We start from the raw sequence: 11,156 nt of genomic DNA on the forward strand, positions 1-11,156 counted from the left end.
ACAGGATTAGTCATCAGAGTATACAAATTAAAACCACGAAAACATCACTTCCCACCAACTGCAAGAATTGAAATTTTAAAAAATGGTAGTTGCATAAATTGGTACTTTCCCATATTGCTGATGGAAACCAGCATTTTCTTATAAAACCACACACACTGACCCTATAGTCTATACTTCCATGCTTAGTATTGACCCAAGATAAATAATATTTTTATGTCCACAAAAATACTTCAGCAAGAATATTCATAAAAACTTTATTTCTAATAACCAAAGACTGTAAATAATGCAGAGGCCATCAACAGAAGAATGGTGGTATACTCATACAATGGAATATTACTCAGCACTGAAAATGAGCAAACCACTGATGTAGGGAACAATATAGAAGGTGAAATATGGTCCTACTGGGTGCATATGAACTTCAAGGAAAAGAATCTAATCTATGGTGATGAAAATGAGAAAACTTGATGCCTATATTGGGTGGTGGAGATACACTGGAAGTAACCATAAGGGAACTTTCTTATGGTCATGGAAATGTTCTACATTTTATTTAAAATGCTGGTTACATGAGAGTAAGCATTTATCAAAATGCATCAAGTTGTACACTTAAGATTTGTGCATTTCATAGCATGTAAATTTTAATATATTTAGACACAAAAAATGTGAAATGTGAGGAAAACATATAAAATAAACTTCTTATATAAAATAAAAACATTTCTCAAATGCATGAAAGCTAATTATCTCATTGAAGTTATTAACTATCTATTTTAAGAATAAAGGACAAAAATCTACTTATGTTTTGTTTCAAAATCTCTTAGGTAATTAAAGGGCTAAAAAATCAAGAACAAAACAAGATATTCATTATCATCATTATTATTTGACATCATTTTGCCATTTTATCCCAAAACAAAATTTTTCTCCAACCAGGCCAGGCCTAGTGGCTCAAACCTGTAATCCCAGCATTTTGAGAAGCTGAGACAGGAGGATCGCCTGAGCCCAGGAGTTTAAGACCAGCCTGAGACCCCATCTCTACAAAAAAAAAAAATCCCCCATCTATAAATCTATTATGATTAAAAAAACATGATTGACAGTGATGAAGCCGACTAACTTGTTTATTCAAAACCAGGAATACAAATTTATCTAGAAATTTCCCTCCAGACCAAAAACACAAATGCAGTTTTCCCATTGAAGACTGATGATTATTTTTGTTTCAGGATATCAGTGAGTCTTGCACACTATAAAAGAAGTATTATCAGAGTAGTTTTAGGTTGTAGATGTAAAATATGGAGTTATCATTTAACCTGTGTTCCCTTGGACTGAATCGTGGGACTGATGGAGAAAGACTGCAAAGATTCCCTTTATGGAATCAGCATAAGCATGTTCCCCTCTTCAGGATTATCTACAACTTATGTCTTCTGCACCAAAAAGGATAGCTTTTTCAGCTTCAGTTGGGAGAAAAGGGTCCAGTGATGCTAAGAAGAAAAAGCAATAACAATGAGCCCCTGCACCCTCTTGACTTACATAATCCACCAAAAACAAACTCAGCCGAAGGTACAGAGAGCAAGTGGAGGCAACCTTGAATAAGGAGGCTTCCAGGATTCAGGAGGATTAACATACCAGCACTCAGATCTTCTTTGAGTTCTATGCTACTTCTAAGCTGGTTAGAAATGGTTTGCAAATTCTGTCATTTCCTTGGTCTACACAGTTACAGAACAAATTATGTTTTATATATGTAAAAAGTGTGCACCTCTTTCTTTTTCTCTATATCTCCGTTCTTTTCCCCTTTGGAGAGGGGACATTTTGGCCTGGAAACAAATTAAAGATACAAAGTCTAAATGGATTATTTCTTTAAAGTTCAGTTAAGCCTGAGAAAGCACTTTTTTCAACTCTAAAAATTCAAGATACAGGTATAATACAAACACATTGCACTGGAAGTTAGATAATAAAAATGTGCGGTTTTGTTTGCTTTTATGTTTTTTAACTCTATTTGCTATTGGGTAAGTTCTTGACTCTGCAGACACTCATGATAATAAGTCTCACTGTATTTATTGAGAATCATGTTGCAAACATTCTGAAAATTTTTTTCTTTTTTTCTTTTCCTTTTTTTTTGAGACGGAGTCTCGCTCTGTCGCCCAGGCTGGAGTGCAGTGGCGCGATCTCTGCTCACTGCAAGTTCCGCCTCCTGTATTTACGCCATTCTCCTGCCTCAGCCTCCCGAGTAGCTGAGACTACAGGCGCCCGCCACCATACAATTTTTTGTATTTTTAGTGAGACGGGGTTTCACCGTGTTAGCCAGGATGGTCTCCATCTCCTGACCTCGTGATCCGCCCGCCTAGGCCTCCCAAAGTGCTGGGATTACAGGCGTGAGCCACCGCGCCTGGCCTGAAAATATTTTTACATATATGGATGTGAAAGTATATTGTGGAGAGCTGAAGTTTTGGTATTAGATAGATAGATAGATAGATGATTGATAGGATAGAGAGATAGATACATGATTGATAGATAGAGATGTTAGATGATAGATGAATGATAGAGATAGGTGATAGATAGAGATACATGATTGATAGATGATAGAGATAAATGATTGATAGAAACAGATGATAAGCAGAGATAGATATTGATAGAGAGATATAGGTGATAGATAGCTAATAGATGATACATAGATAATAGATGATAGATATAGATAACTGATATAAATGATAAGTAATAGATTATACAGATAGATGATAGATAGATAGATAGATAGATAGATAGATAGATAGATAGATAGATAGATGGTGAAGGGGATTAGAATATGCTACCCCAAATGTGCCATTTTGGCATAAGGATTATTTTTTAGCTGAATGTACCTGACAAGCAACAGATAGGGAAATAAATCTCTGCTCTCCCTCTTAAAATCATGACATAAATTTCACTTTTTAAAGTTGATGTAAATTTCTATTTGTAAAGGGTTCCCCTTTCCCATAAGAGGTTTAGTAAGGTGTAATAAACCTTACTAAACGATTCTTAACTACCATATATTTCCTAATCACCTTCCCACAATTTATTGTCCCAAGAAGCCCAAATCCCCTCCCCACCTCTTTTTTTTTTTTTTTTGTCTTGTCATTTCTTCACAATTCATCACCTCTTGTGAAAGTGGTAGATAAGCCCTGGGGTCTAACTGCCTCTTTCAGTTTTTGACCTCTTTTCTGTGGGGGCCTCACACACATAAAAAAATTAACATTAATAAACAAACATATGCCTTTTTAAATCTATATTTTGTCTATTTAGATCACAGGCCCCAGTCACAGAACCAAAGAGATAGAAGAAAATTTTTTTGCCTTCCTTACCATTAGTATGTAGACAGATAGATAGATAGATAGATAGATAGATAGATAGATAGATAGATAGATAGACAAATAAATGGATAGGCAGAAAAGGTAGAAACAAAGAAGGATGGATAGATATAAGGATGGATGGATGGATGGATGGATGGATGGATGGATGGATGGATGGATGAATGGATGGATGGATGGTTAGGCAGATAGATATGTAGAGAAAGGTGATATGTAAAAAGATTCCAAGTTCTGTCTTCACCAGAGTGTTATTTAGAGGACTAAATAAGATAATCTATATCAATATCTATTATTGTCTGCTGTATAAATTTTATTACTATTTTTCATATTCTCCTACATTATTATTTCTGAATGAACATTTCCACTTATTGAAGCACTTCCTTTTTTAAGCAATAAATTGTGTGTAGTGAATGCAGTAAAAAAGCACTGGGAAGAGAACACATTTTTAAAACTTTGAATTCCCCATAACTCTTATCAATAAAGTTGCCTTCTTTGGGGTCTTCAGTCCACTCTGCTTCCTACAGAGTTTAGATTCCAATGGCTATTGTTTTTAAGAATACTTTCAGTTCAACTAATCAGCCATCTCCAAGAACCCTCATTGCAAGCACTGCTGGGGTAAAAACAGGCACTAAACTTATCTGTCATTACTGCCATCAATATAAAATCCAACAGGAATGAGTCCTTGGAGCTGGCGATGATGGCTCACGCCTGTAATCCCAACACTTTGGGAGGCTGAGGCAGGCAGATCTCTTGAGCTTAGGAGTTCAAGACCAGTCTTGGCAAGACCCTGTCTCTACAAAAAATACAAAAATTAGCCAGGCATGGTGGTGCGTACCTGTAGTCCCAGCTACTAGGGAGGCTGAGGTGGGAGGATCACATGAGCCCAGGAGATCAAAGTTGCAGCAAGTTATGATCACACCACTGCACTCCAGCCTGGGTGACAGAGTGAGACCCTGTCAAAAAAAAAAAAAAAAAAAAATGGGGGTGGGGTGGGGAGGGAAATGAGTCCTTGGACCAGATGTTAAAATATCTGGGCTGTAGCCTGTAGTTCTCTTTTGGGCCCACCATTGACTAGCAATTACTTTGGGAAAATCTCTTTACATTGTTTGTATCTCAGTCTTCTCCAAACCAAATCTTGTTACCTTGCCCCCACTGCTAATGGAGACAGAATAAACCTCGTGAGATTAAATTACAGCATGTTATGTTTTCTAAAAGCAAGAGAGATAAATATCGGCCTGGAGATATATAGTGGCTCCCTATTCTTGGCTGCCTGACTATGTTCTATCCCAGGATACCATTATGCACCAACTGTGGTAATCCCATCTCTTCTGCCATGCATGGCAGAAAGACATTTACGGGATGGGGCTCCTGGGAAACAGGCCAGTCAACTCTCCTATCAAGATGCAGATGAGGAAGGCCTGGTTGCTGTCAGCAACTGCCTGTGGCTATGATGACGTTGATGCTATAAAAGGCAATGTAAGGGGACAGCTGAGTTATTGAAGCAAGCTTTTCTGAGTTCTGCCCTACACCTGAATTTAGTGGTTTAAGTAGAGCTGTCTGTGCTTTACAGCCTATCACCTCTCCACTCATGTTTATTATTAAAGTATCTTCACTTATTGGCCAGGCATGGTGGCTCACACCTGTAATTCCAGCACTTTGAGAGGCCCAGGCAGGCAGATCACTTAAGGTCAGGAGTTTGAGACTAACCTGGCCAACATGGTGAAACCCATCTCTACTAAAAATACAAAAATTAGGCAGGCGTGGTGGTGCATGCCTGTAGTCCCAGCAACTCAGGAGGCTGAAGCAGGAGAATTGCTTGAACCCAAGAGGCAGAGGTTGCAGTGAGCCAAGATCGTGCCACTGCACTCCAGCCTGGGTGACAGAGAGAGACTCTAACTCAAAAAAATAAAAATAAAGTATCTTCACTTATTAATCATCTGCTGCAGGACTGGAACTGAAGAGTAAAAGCTAGGCACAAAGCACAGCCTCTCCTCTGTGAGATCTTATAATATTTTCTTTCTAAGTTTGTTTGTTGAAACTGCGAATTGATCACCAAAAAGTCACTCCTTTGTAATTCAAATATCTCTCCAAAGAGGTGAATTATTTTTCTTCTTTATTCAACTGAAAATGTACATGTTATTTTGTGTCCAATATAGTTAACTGTCAAAAACCTAAGGTATTTTCCAAGTATCTTTTCTGAAAATGTTTTGATTTGTGTGCTTACTTTTTCTTTCATCTCAAGATGGACCCACAAAGAATAAGATTTCAAAGTGTTAATCTGTATAAATATCTGTGGTATATTCTGAATGAAATAAACAAATTCCAAGTATAGGATAATCCCATCCTTTAAAAATATGTATCAAGTATAGAGGTATAAACTTGTTATGTGCAAGTATATAAGTATCCAGTTATACAACTTTGTTCTTAATTGCATAGAAACCACTGTGCTGCAAGATTATCTGGCAATGAAATTGGGGACTTTAAACAAATCACTTGATTCTTTTTTTCCATAGAAGTGAATCTAACATTTGGAATAGCTTCCACCAAATTCTTATGCTGTATCCAAAAACACATTTAAAAAGTACTCAGAGAATGCAATTACTTTTTTTCTCTACAAACAGAATATAATTAACGAGATAAATGTAATGCCAGATTAATGAATCCCAACAATTTTTTATTCACCTGCGTCTTTAGAGAATCATTGCTTCTGTGCCTCTACGTTATAACTAGAAATGAACAACAGTTACATAATTGTCTCTTGTTCTGTTTATCTGTTTTTTACATTGCCAGTCTCTGAGATCTTCTCTAAAATCACCCACATACCAAAAACCTTCAACAGAGAAATGAGTGCTCATTAGAAATATATTGACTGCTTAGCTCTGATCATGATGCATTCAACTCTACAGATGTTCCAAATTCCATAGAGTAGATATTATGGATTAGTCAGAAGGGGCCAGCCATTTTTGTAAATAAATAGAATTTTTGTGAGTAATCTAATTTGAGAACATTTGTGCAGCAAGCATACTAAAATAAAGCATGTTCCATAATTAATTGACTTAGATGAAGAAGTAGAAACTGTCATGCCCATCATTCCCCCTCCCTTAACAAATGCTTTATAAAGTCAATCCTCTAAAAATCACTGCAAAAAAAGTTTCTATTAATATTTACAATTGGTCACATTTGCAAATATATTCTCTCTTTCATTTGGATTTACAGATTTATCTTTTATTTATTTATTTTGGTCTGTCACCCAGGTCATCATGAGTTACCACACTCTCAGTCTTTCGGGCTCAAGTGATCCTCCTGTCTCAGCTCCCTGAGTAGCTGGGACCACAGATGCACGACACTATGTCTGGCCAACTTTTGAATTTTTTTGTAGAGATGGGGTCCCACCATGTTGCCCAGGCTGGTCTCGCACTCCTGGGCTCAAGCAATCCTCCTACCTCCACCTCCCAGAGAGCTGGGATTAGACATGAGCCACTGTGCCTGGCCCCCTTTGTTTTAAATAGCATTAATTTATTTCTTGGTGGATATGAAGACTAATCAAATGGTTTTCATTTATTCTGCAATTAGAATTCAAAACACATTGCTTGTCTAATCAGTGGTTCTCAACCTAGAGCACATCAGAATTACCTGAGGGGCTTTTAAAAATATGGCTGGGGTCATTCCCACATTTTGGAATGCTGTCACTGATGTTTCAGTTTGACTTGTTTGTTGACAAGGTTGTTTTCCTCTCTCAATAATATGGACATTCACCCTGAAAACATCACTACGTAGCTTGCATCTGCTTGCTTTCTTACTTAACTAGCCATTCAGTAATTTAGTTTTCTGCTTCATTTTTCTGACGGTTACTTCATTAAGCAATGTATGCTCAGCTATTGGAAAATTATTGACAAATACAACACAGGGAGCCCCAGAGGGTCTCACTGAACCTTTCATGTGGGAGGCAGTTTGAACCTGCAGAGAGAGGTTTAATCTAAACCATGCTCTGCCTATATTAGCACGTGTGCCCTTGACTATTTTCCAAATTAGAAGCATGTGTGACAACTGGGTTATAGGATGATGAAGGTATAAAGGGAAGGGTGGATTAGTCAGGGGTTTCCAGAGAGGTAGAACCAATAGGATGGATGGATGGAGATGGAGAGAGAGAGACAGAGAGAGAGAGAATGATAGATGATAGATAGATAGATAGATAGATAGATAGATAGATAGATACATACATACATACATACATACATACATACATACATACATACATAGGCCAGGTGCAGTGGCTCATGCCTGTAATCCCAGCACTTTGGGAGGCCAAGGCGGGTGGATCACAACGTCAGGAGATTGAGATCATCCTGGATAACATGGTGAAACCCCGTCTCTACTAAAAATACAAAAAATTAGTTGGGCGTGGTGGCGGGTGCCTGTAGTCCCAGCTACTCGGGAGGCTGAGGTAGGAGAATGGAGTGAACCCGGGAGGCAGAGCTTACAGTGAGCCAAGATCGCACCACAGCACTCCAGCCTGGGTGACAAAGCGAGACTCTGTCTAAAACAAACAAACAAACAAAAAAACAAAGATAGATAAGATACATTAAATAGATAGATGAGATGGCTAGAGATAAACAGATGTGATAGATGAAGTAGATGAGAGAAAGATAGATACATGAGAGATGAGGTACATAGATGAAATAGATTAGATAGATTAGAGAGATAGATAAATGAGATAGATAAGTAGACAGATTAGATCAATACATAAATAGATCAGACACATTAAATAGAGAGATGAGATAGATAGGGATAGAGAGATGAGATAGCTGAAATAGATGAGAGCGAGACAGAGATATGAGAGATGAGGTACATAGATGAAATAGACTAGATAGGATAGATAGATGAGATAGGTAGATTGATAAGATGGATTAGATAAATTAGATAGATGATAGATGAAATAGAGATAGATGAGATAGATAAGATAGATTAGATAGATAGATAGATAGATAGATAGATAGATAGATAAGATAGGTAGGTACGTATGTAGTTAGATAGATGATAGATAGGATAGATAGAGGAGATAGAGAGATATATGTAGAGAGATGAGATAGGTAGATTGACAAGGTAGATGAGACAGATAAATGATAGATGAAAGAGATAAGATAGATTAGATACATGAGAGAGATGAGATACATAGATGAAATAGACAAGATAGATACATAGATACATAAGATAGATAGATAGATCGATAGATAGACAGATAAATAGATAGACAGACAGGCAGAGGTAGAGATGTAGAAGGGGATTTATTATGGGAATGGGTTCACATGATGAAGGAGGCTGACAAGTCTCATGAGAGGCCTTTTCCAACCTGTAGACCCACAGGAACCTACAGTGTGGCTCAGTTCAAGTCTGAAAGCCTCAGAGCAAAGCAAGCTAATGGTGTAATTCTCAGTCCCAGACTAAAGGCCTGAGAGACCGGTGGGGCATTAATGCAAGTCCTGGGGTTAAAAAGCTGGAGAACCTGGAGTTCTGAGGTCCAAAGGCAGAATCACAAGGGTGTCCCAGCTCTGGAAGTGAGAAGAATTCACCTGTCTTCTCACTGTTCTCCATTCAGGGCCGCAGCCAACTGGACAGTGGCCACCCACACTGAGGGAGAATTTCCACCACTCAGTCCACCAACTCCTATGCCAATCTCCTCTGCAAACACCCTCACAGACACACCCGAAAACAATGCTTAACCAGCCATGTAGGTGTCTCTTAATTCAGTCGACACCTAAAATTAACCATCACAAAGGACTTTGGCTTGTTCTGTTATTTCCTTAAATTCACTTAAATAGAATTGTGCCTCTGCAAAAGATATTAATAAACATTCAGTTAGAAAGCACCAATTACTATTTCAAGGTTAACCGTATATTCACACATGAAATATTGGCAAAACAGGATGAGTGTCTTCTGCAATTCCATTATTTTAATTGTCAGAGGAATACAATATCAGCATAGAAAGTTTAAAACAAAACAAACAAACAAATTCAGATTACTTAAATAATAAACAAAATGTGGTGTATGTACACAATGGAATATAATACAGCCTTAAGAGGGGAATGAAATTCTGATACATACTACAACATGGATGAACCTAGAGGACATCACGCCATGTGAACTAAGCATCATGCCAAGTTAAACAAGCCAGACACAAAAGGACAAATATTGTATGATTCCACTTGCATGTGGTACCCAGAATAGTCAAGTTCATAGAAACAAAAAGTAGATTCGTGGTTACCAAGGGCTGGGGAAGTGGGAAAGGAGTGATGAGGAGTTATTGCTGAATAGTTATGGAGTTTCACTTTGGGGAAAAGAAAAAAGCTCTGGAAGTGAATGGGAGTACCAATTGCAGAAGGGGAATGTACTTAAGGCCACTGAACCATGCACTTTTAAAAGGTTAAAATGAGCCAGGCTCTCACCTGTAGTCGCAACCATTCAGGAGGCTGAGGGAGGAAGATCTCTTGAGGCCAGGAGTTCAAGACTGCAGTGAGCCACGATTGTGCCACTGCACTCCAGTCTGGGTGATAGAGAGAGATCCAGTCTCTAAAATAAGTAAATAAATAGGTTAAAATGATAAAGTTTATGTTATGTATATTTTACCACAACTTCTAAAAGATTACCAGAGTAGACATCAGTCATCATATATGATAATTTCTTAAAGGATGGGTGGAATTCAATACACAAAAGAAAAGTGAGGTGCCGTGAAGGTGCAGGAGATCAGAATACGACACCCAAAATATGCCACTGTGATGTAAGGATTATTTTGAGAAAAGGCAGACACACAATGAGGCTCTCTGCCCTTTGCCAGCTGCCTAAAAGCAAAACAAATTTTGCCTCACTTCCCTTCTTCCCGACCAGGGGCAAGATGGCACCAAAAAGAATCTAATAAACACACCTTACCAAATAACCCTCATCAACCATCAGCATCCCCTTTATATTCACCTTCCCACCATTTACAGCCCCTAAAAAGTCCAAAAACCCTTGTCCTTTGTTGTGTCACTTGTCTACAAGTGTATCATTCTTTGAATGGTATAAAAGCCTTCAAGTCTAGGTGCTTCTTGGGGGATGAGGAGGGATCTTTTCTTTGTGAAGCACCCCCCAACACCACCAACCAACAACGTAACATAAAGCTTAGCATCAAGTAAAATGTCTGTGATTTTCTCCTGTTAATTTGTCTTTTGCCAGTTTGTGTTGCAAGCTCATCCACACAACCCAAGAAAGTAGAGGAAATTTTTTCTCCCTGCAAAGAGGAAGAAATCCTACTAGAGGGTCCTTCACTAGTAAAAAATTCTACTAGAGGATTCCAAGCAGTGCACCACACTCAGACCTGTGGCTGGGTGCATCCTTCTACAGCAGCAGTTCCCAACCTTTATGCCACCAGAGACTGGTTTTGTGGAAGACAATTTTTCCATGGACTGCAGTGGGGATACAGGGGCATGATTTCAGGATGATTCAAGTGCATTATATTTATTGTACACTTTCTTTATATTATTATTACATTGTAATATATAATGAAATACAACTTATCATCATGTATAATCAGTGGGAGCCCTAAGCTTGCTTTCCTGCAAATAGACGGTCCCATCTGGGGGTGATGGGAGAAAGTGACAGATCATCAGGCATTAGATTCTCATAAGGAGCACACAACCTAGATCCCTCGGATGTGCAGTTCACAACAGGGTTCGCACTCCTATGAGACTCTAATGGCATCACTGATTTGACAGGAGACAGAGGTCAGGTGGTAATGTGAGTGATGGGGAGCGGCTGTAAATGCACAGGAAACTTCCCTCACTAGCCCGC

The sequence above is a fragment of the Gorilla gorilla genome, chromosome X (genome assembly GCF_029281585.2).
Source record: "Gorilla gorilla gorilla isolate KB3781 chromosome X, NHGRI_mGorGor1-v2.1_pri, whole genome shotgun sequence".
Lineage (NCBI taxonomy): Eukaryota > Metazoa > Chordata > Mammalia > Primates > Hominidae > Gorilla > Gorilla gorilla.